The sequence below is a fragment of the Phyllobates terribilis genome, unplaced genomic scaffold, assembly GCF_046119375.1.
Source record: "Phyllobates terribilis strain yellow unplaced genomic scaffold, ASM4611937v1 Scaffold_4__5_contigs__length_816908805, whole genome shotgun sequence".
Lineage (NCBI taxonomy): Eukaryota > Metazoa > Chordata > Amphibia > Anura > Dendrobatidae > Phyllobates > Phyllobates terribilis.
Window position 1 is genome coordinate 8,084,968 of NW_027362764.1, and position 7,555 is coordinate 8,092,522.

Genomic DNA, 7,555 nt, shown 5'->3' on the forward strand with positions numbered 1-7,555 from the left:
CCCCCCCACCACTGTCAGAGGGCAGTGATGGCGCCCGGTCGCCCCCCCGTCAGAGGGCAGTGATGGCGCCCGGTCACCCCCCCTCCCCCTCGTCAGAGCGCAGTGATGGCGACCGGTCGTCCCACCCCCCCACCGTCAGAGCGCAGTGATGGCGACCGGTCGCCCCCCGTCAGAGCGCAGTGATGGCGACCGGTCACCCCGCCCCCCCCGTCAGAGCGCAGTGATGGCGCCCGGTCGCCCCCCCCCACCGTCAGAGATCAGTGATGGCGCCCGGTCGCCCCGCCCCCCTCCCCCGTCAGAGCGCAGTGATGGCGCCCGGTCGCCCCGCCCCCCCCTCCAGAGCACAGTGATGGCGCCCGGTCGCCCTCCCCCACTGTCAGAGCGCAGTGATGGCGCCTGGTCGCCCCCCCCCCTGTCAGAGGGCAGTGATGGCGCCCGGTCGCCCCCCCTCCCCCCCGTCAGAGCGCAGTGATGGCGCCCGGTCTCCCCCCCTCCCCCCGTCAGAGTGCAGTGATGGTGCCCGGTCGCCCCAACCCCCCACTGTCAGAGAGCAGTGATGGCGCCCCGCACCCCACCGTCAGAGCACAGTGATGGCGCCCGGTCGCCCCGACCCCCACCGTCAGAGCGCAGTGATGTCGCCCCGCCCCCCCCCCCCCCACACACTGTCAGAGCGCAGTGATGGGGCCCGGTCTCCCCCCCTCCCCCCGTCAGAGTGCAGTGATGGTGCCCGGTCGCCCCAACCCCCCACTGTCAGAGAGCAGTGATGGCGCCCCGCACCCCACCGTCAGAGCACAGTGATGGCGCCCGGTCGCCCCGACCCCCACCGTCAGAGCGCAGTGATGGCGCCCCGCACCCCACCGTCAGAGCACAGTGATGGCGCCCGGTCGCCCCGACCCCCACCGTCAGAGCGCAGTGATGTCGCCCCGCCCCCCCCCCACTGTCAGAGCGCAGTGATGGGGCCCGGTCGCCCCGACCCCGCACTGTCAAAGCGCAGTGATGGCGCCCCGCCCCCCTCCACCGTCAGACGGCAGTGATGGCGCCCGGTCGCCCCCCCCCACCGTCAGACGGCAGTGATGGCGCCCGGTCGCCCCCCCCACCGTCAGACGGCAGTGATGGCGCCTCGCCCCCCACCGTCAGAGCGCAGTGATGGCGCCCGGTCGCCCCGCCCCCCCCTCGTCAGAGCGCAGTGATGTCGCCTGGTCGCCACGCTCCCCCCGTCAGAGCGCAGTGATGGCGCCCGGTCGCCCCCCCCACCACCACTGTCAGAGGGCAGTGATGGCGCCCGGTCGCCCCCCCCACCACCACTGTCAGAGGGCAGTGATGGCGCCCGGTCGTCCCCCCACCCACCACTGTCAGAGGGCAGTGATGGCGCCCGGTCGCCCCCCTCCCCTGTCAGAGCGCAGTGATGGCGCCCGGTCGCCCCGCACCCACCTCAGCACCTTCCTGTGTGCAGCGTGCGGCTTGTGACTATAGGGGACAATCCTGGGTCTCAGGTCCTGGGCGTCTTGCGGCTCGGGCTGTAGTCCGCGGATGTTGAGCAAATTGTCCACACACGGGGGCTCCTCGTCCTGGATCCAGGAGACACGCAGGAGGCTCAGGCTGCAGCCTATGGACAGGCCCAGGATGAGGGGGAGCGCTGGGCGCAGGAGCCCCAACAGGAGCGGCGGAAGTCTGGAACCCATCCTGCGGAGAATAGAGGGACATGGAGTAAAGGGGCCCGAGCCGCGGGGATGGGGGGGGGGAGGGGCCAGAGCCACGGGGAAGGGGGCCAGAGCCACGGGGGGGGGGGGGGGGAGAGAGAGAAGGGGGAGAGAAGGGGCCAGAGCCACGGAAAAGGGGGGGGGGGGGGGAGGGGAAGAGGCCAGAGCCACGGGGGAGGGGGTGGGCCAGAGCCACGGGATCGATGCAGCAGATCATTGGAAGGCGACATTACCTGTGACCCAGGAAAAGAGGAGCGACATCACCGCCTGCAAGACAGACATGAGCACTGTCAAACAACCCGCGGACTACAACCTCCACCGGACCAGCATGACCTGCACAGTGCACACATGTATGAAGGGTGAATGGGTAGGATTGGGGGGGGGGAAGCAGTCCATCCCCAACTCATACCCTCACCTCCGGCCTCCTCTCCCGGCTCCGCTCCCTCCTCACCCCCAGTCTCTCGGCTCCGCTCGCTCCTCACCCGGCTCTGCTCCAGCCTCCGCTCCCTCCTCACTCTCGGCTCCGCTCGCTCCTCACCCCCGAAATCTCGGCTTCGCTCCCTCCTCACCCCCGGTCTCTGCTCCCTCCTCACCCCCGGTCTCTCCGCTCCCTCCTCGCCCCCGGTCTCTCCGCTCCCTCCTCGACCCCGGTCTCTCCGCTCCCTCCTCGACCCCGGTCTCTCCGCTCCCTCCTCGCCCCCGGTCTCCCATCCCTCCTAGCCCCCCGGTCTCCCGGCTCCGCTCCCTCCTCGCCCCCCGGTCTCCCGGCTCCGCTCCCTCCTCGCCCCCGGTCTCCCGGCTCTGCTCCCTCCTCGCCCCCCCGGTCTCCCGACTCCGCTCCCTCCTCACCCCCAGTCTCTCGGCTCCGCTCGCTCCTCACCCGGCTCTGCTCCGGCCTCCGCTCCCTCCTCACTCTCGGCTCCGCTCGCTCCTCACCCCCGGTCTCTCGGCTTCGCTCCCTCCTCACCCCCGGTCTCTGCTCCCTCCTCACCCCCGGTCTCTCCGCTCCCTCCTCGCCCCCCGGTCTCCCATCCCTCCTCGCCCCCCGGTCTCCCGGCTCTGCTCCCTCCTCACCCCCGGTCTCCCGGCTCTGCTCCCTCCTCGCCCCCCGGTCTCCCGGCTCTGCTCCCTCCTCGCCCCCCGGTCTCCCGGCTCTGCTCCCTCCTCGCCCCCCGGTCTCCCGGCTCTGCTCCCTCCTCGCCCCCCGGTCTCCCGGCTCCGCTCCCTCCTCGCCCCCCGGTCTCCCGGCTCCGCTCCCTCCTCGCCCCCGGTCTCCCGGCTCCGCTCCCTCCTCGCCCCCGGTCTCCCGGCTCCGCTCCCTCCTCACCCCCGGCTCCGCTCCCTCCTCGCCCCCCCGGCTCCGCTCCCTCCTCGCCCCCCGTCTCCCGGCTCTGCTCCCTCCTCGCCCCCCCGGCTCCGCTCCCTCCTCGCCCCCCGTCTCCCGGCTCTGCTCCCTCCTCGCCCCCCCGGCTCCGCTCCCTCCTCGCCCCCCGTCTCCGCTCCCTCCTCGCCCCCCGTCTCCCGGCTCCGCTCCCTCCTCGCCCCCCGGCTCCGCTCCCTCCTCACCCCCGGCTCTGCTCCCTCCTCACCCCCGGCTCTGCTCCCTCCTCACCCCCGGTCTCCCGGCTCCGCTCCCTCCTCACCCCCGGTCTCCCGGCTCCGCTCCCTCCTCGCCCCCCGGTCTCCCGGCTCCGCTCCCTCCTCGCCCCCCGGTCTCCCGGCTCTGCTCCCTCCTCACCCCCCGGTCTCCCGGCTCTGCTCCCTCCTCACCCCCCCGGCTCCGCTCCCTCCTCACCCCCGGCTCCGCTCCCTCCTCGCCCCCCGGCTCCGCTCCCTCCTCGCCCCCCGGCTCCGCTCCCTCCTCGCCCCCCGGTCTCCCGGCTCCGCTCCCTCCTCACCCCCGGTCTCCCGGCTCCGCTCCCTCCTCACCCCCGGTCTCCCGGCTCCGCTCCCTCCTCGCCCCCCGGCTCCGCTTCCTCCTCGCCCCCGGTCTCCCGGCTCCGCTCCCTCCTCACCCCCGGCTCTGCTCCCTCCTCACCCCCGGCTCTGCTCCCTCCTCACCCCCGGCTCTGCTCCCTCCTCACCCCCGGTCTCCCGGCTCCGCTCCCTCCTCGCCCCCCGGCTCCGCTTCCTCCTCGCCCCCGGTCTCCCGGCTCCGCTCCCTCCTCACCCCCGGCTCTGCTCCCTCCTCACCCCCGGCTCTGCTCCCTCCTCACCCCCGGCTCTGCTCCCTCCTCACCCCCGGCTCTGCTCCCTCCTCACCCCCGGTCTCCCGGCTCTGCTCCCTCCTCGCCCCCCAGTCTCCCGGCTCCGCTCCCTCCTCGCCCCCCGGCTCCGCTCCCTCCTCGCCCCCCGGTCTCCCGGCTCCGCTCCCTCCTCACCCCCGGTCTCCCGGCTCCGCTCCCTCCTCACCCCCGGTCTCCCGGCTCCGCTCCCTCCTCGCCCCCCGGCTCCGCTTCCTCCTCGCCCCCGGTCTCCCGGCTCCGCTCCCTCCTCACCCCTGGCTCTGCTCCCTCCTCACCCCCGGCTCTGCTCCCTCCTCACCCCCGGCTCTGCTCCCTCCTCACCCCCGGTCTCCCGGCTCCGCTCCCTCCTCGCCCCCCGGCTCCGCTTCCTCCTCGCCCCCGGTCTCCCGGCTCCGCTCCCTCCTCACCCCCGGCTCTGCTCCCTCCTCACCCCCGGCTCTGCTCCCTCCTCACCCCCGGTCTCCCGGCTCTGCTGCCTCCTCGCCCCCCAGTCTCCCGGCTCCGCTCCCTCCTCGCCCCCGGCTCCGCTCCCTCCTCGCCCCCCGGTCTCCCGGCTCCGCTCCCTCCTCGCCCCCGGTCTCCCGGCTCCGCTCCCTCCTCGCCCCCCGGTCTCCCGGCTCCGCTCCCTCCTCACCCCCGGTCTCCAGGCTCTGCTCGGTCCTGGTCTCCACAGCTCCGGGCTCGGCTGTATTTATAGATACCACGGAGCACAGGGTCACATGATCTCGGTCCCGCCCCCTGCAGTTTCGTGCCACTTAAGCCGAAAAAACCCATAGAGAGGAAATAGAAGAGCTAGAAGGACGACAGAGATCACGTGCTCCTCAGCGGTCACATGACGTGTTCCAGAGGCGGGAGGCGGTGGTTATACTGTTAACCCCACCCCCAATAATAATGACGCTCCCGTAGCCGTGACGTCACAGGACGCTTGTTCGTTCTTTCAGTATGATAACGGATGCGTCTGGTTTGGAGTTGTCTGTGCTCCTCAAAAACTCATCTCCCGTCTACACGGTTCACTGCTGAGGTGACTGGACCGGAGTGGATATGACGCACCCCCTGGGCCATGTTCAGGGGATACCCGGAGCCGGGCCTGTTGGGAGTAGTAGTCCTCGTGGCGGTGACCCGGTCTGTGCCCAGGGTGTCAAACTAGGAGGCAGTGTTTGGCAGATGATACTGTATTGTTCGACTACGCCACCCGTTGAATGCAGCTATGGAGCTGCCGCTGCAGGGCAGACCGCTGAGGCCGGTGGTACGATTGAGCAGCGTGGATGGTATAACCCCCAACGGGAGGGGTATGGCCTCAGGGCAGCTATTGTGAGTTGGATGAGGGGAGTGATGGTGCGGGTGTCCCAGTACTGAAGGTGCAGGTGTGACCACAAAACACGGAGGCTTGAAGTGCAGTTTCAAAAGCTTTACTCACTGTTCTTTACCCGGTCGCTTGTGCACAGTAAGGACCACCCGAGTCATGCTGCGTCCACCAGGTCAGGGACTCGGCCAACTCCCAGGTAGTTCCAGAGCGTGGTCCAGAGCTCCCCTCTCTTCCTTCCTACTGGCCGTTCTCACCAGGGACCCACCTATGTCCGGCTCCCTCGGGCCTCTTGGTGGTGAAACCTTTCCTGGCTTCCCTGGCCCTATGCGTAGTGTGCCTTCCTGGTGGATGTGGTGAGGGTCGTGCCAAAGCTTGACCACGACCTCCGGTTCCTGGCTGAGGATGATTAGCCTCTACCAGTTTGGGATCCGGTACCCTTCTCTGCCAACCCTTCACCCTTTTCGTTCTCCTGTGGGATCTCAGGGTTCCCTCTCTCCTTGCGTCTCTGGGCCTTTCTGCCTCCTTCTCTCTGCTTCAGGCCTGGCCCTGGAGCTGGGCCCAGCCGGAGCCACAGCTCCCTGTCAGCCCTCTCTGGCTGAACTCTTTTCTGCACCGAACAGACTCTGTCTAAAGATGGTGCCCACCTCTTATACTCCCTCTGACACCCGAGCCCAGGTGACTAGCACCCAATGGGCTCCTTCCTATACCCAGAGTACCTCCCCTATCTGCTCCTACACTACAGGGATATTCCTCCCCCCTCCCCACTCCAGCCGGGGACAGACGCTGTCGTACCTGCACATCTTCCTAGTGGGAGTACCGTTGTTCTGTCCCCCGGAAATGGGGTGAGTGTAGTGCATGCAGCTATCTGAGCTCTGTTCCACACTCCATCCTTACCCGGGAGTGGAATACCACACCTCTGGATCGAGGTGCAATACCCCTGTAGCAGCCGAGTCCTCGGGGTGCTACATTCCCCCCTGGTAAATCACAGCACGTCCTCGGGCTGGAATAGAATAAAACAATATAAAACATACAAATTTTTAAAGTGCACTCATATATAAAACATTAACTGAAAACTCATCCCTTTATGGGAGGTACTCTTAAACGTACAGGTATAAAACATTTTCAAAATATATTCTTGATCTCTGGCCACGGTGCAACTTGTGACCAGGTAAAGTGCAACCGTCTCTAAAAGCAGTTCCTTTTAAAACCAGTAGGGGGCGCTTTAGGAAGCGCAACTATTTACAGGGATTTGGCCGCTCCCAGTCCTCGGCTAGTGGGGAATAGGGGAATGGCTGCTCACAGTCCTCAGCCTGGTTAGGGATAGGGACACACAGGTAACAGTTCACTAGTCCCAACGGGGACCATACTCTTAATTCACAACAGTTCTCATACCCCGACGGGTAACTTTGTACAGTCCTGTTCACCTCTTATTGGTGATGATGCCCTCCTGCTCCTTCCTGAGGGTAGTCTTCAAACCCATCCGGGTCCTCTTGATCTCCCTCATACCGCAGCTCTTCCTCCGTCAACCGGTGCACGTGAAGGGCGTACGGTCCTTTGGCGCACTGATGCCGGGTGAAGGTGACCTCGTCACCCGGGTAAAGGTCACGTTCGCGGTGTCCCTCCGGCAGATGGCTCTCGACATCCCTGCGGGTGACAAAGACGTCGCCGGGGGTTCTGTGATCCCGGATGAAGCCCCAACCGTGCTCCAGTTGAAACTTTATTACGGTCCCGGTGGCGCGGGGACCGTGGGCCGCACGGGGGTTTCGGTCCGGCGTTTCTGCTCCGCGCTTTGAACTTGCAGCCGCTCCTCGCGGACCCGCCTCTCTCGCCGTTCTCTGTTGAAGACCTCCAGTTGTTGTCGGCAGCACTCCGCACGCTGGGCTGCGGCCGCCCGGGTCTCCTGGGTGAACCCCATGAGATTTTCACCGGTGGGGTCCCATGCGAACTGAGCCTCCTCCAACGGGAGCGGAACGATTTTGGCGGGCGCCGGAGCCGGGATCAGGGGCTCACACAGGGGCCGTTCCCTCCGGAGTCGGGGGTTAATGTACTCCGGGGGCCACACAAAGGGCTGCCCATCCGGGCAGGTATGCTGCGCAAACAGATCTTCACCCAGGGGCAGCACTGTGGAGGTCGAGGGCGCGGTGGGGGCATTGGCGCCCGGATTCACCAGGCCTTGCGACCAGGCCGGTGGCACTCTGAAGGTGAAGGGCACTTTAGAGCCGGCGGCGCCCGGGGGTACTCGGCCCTGCGACCTGGCCGGTGGTATCTCCTGCTTCGCCGCACTCAGAGTCAAGGAGCGTGGC

The 7,555-nt window shown here is 67.7% G+C and overlaps 1 long non-coding RNA gene across 1 annotated transcript; it reads right to left on the reverse strand.

Moving 5' to 3' along the window:
- Positions 1–1,436: 1,436 nt before the first annotated feature.
- Positions 1,437–4,777, reverse strand: LOC141264145 (uncharacterized). The gene is made up of 3 exons (XR_012319807.1): positions 4,581–4,777; positions 1,934–1,967; positions 1,437–1,683 (listed from the first exon to the last, which is right to left on the reverse strand). It is a non-coding gene; the product is annotated as an uncharacterized lncRNA (long non-coding RNA).
- Positions 4,778–7,555: the final 2,778 nt, after the last annotated feature.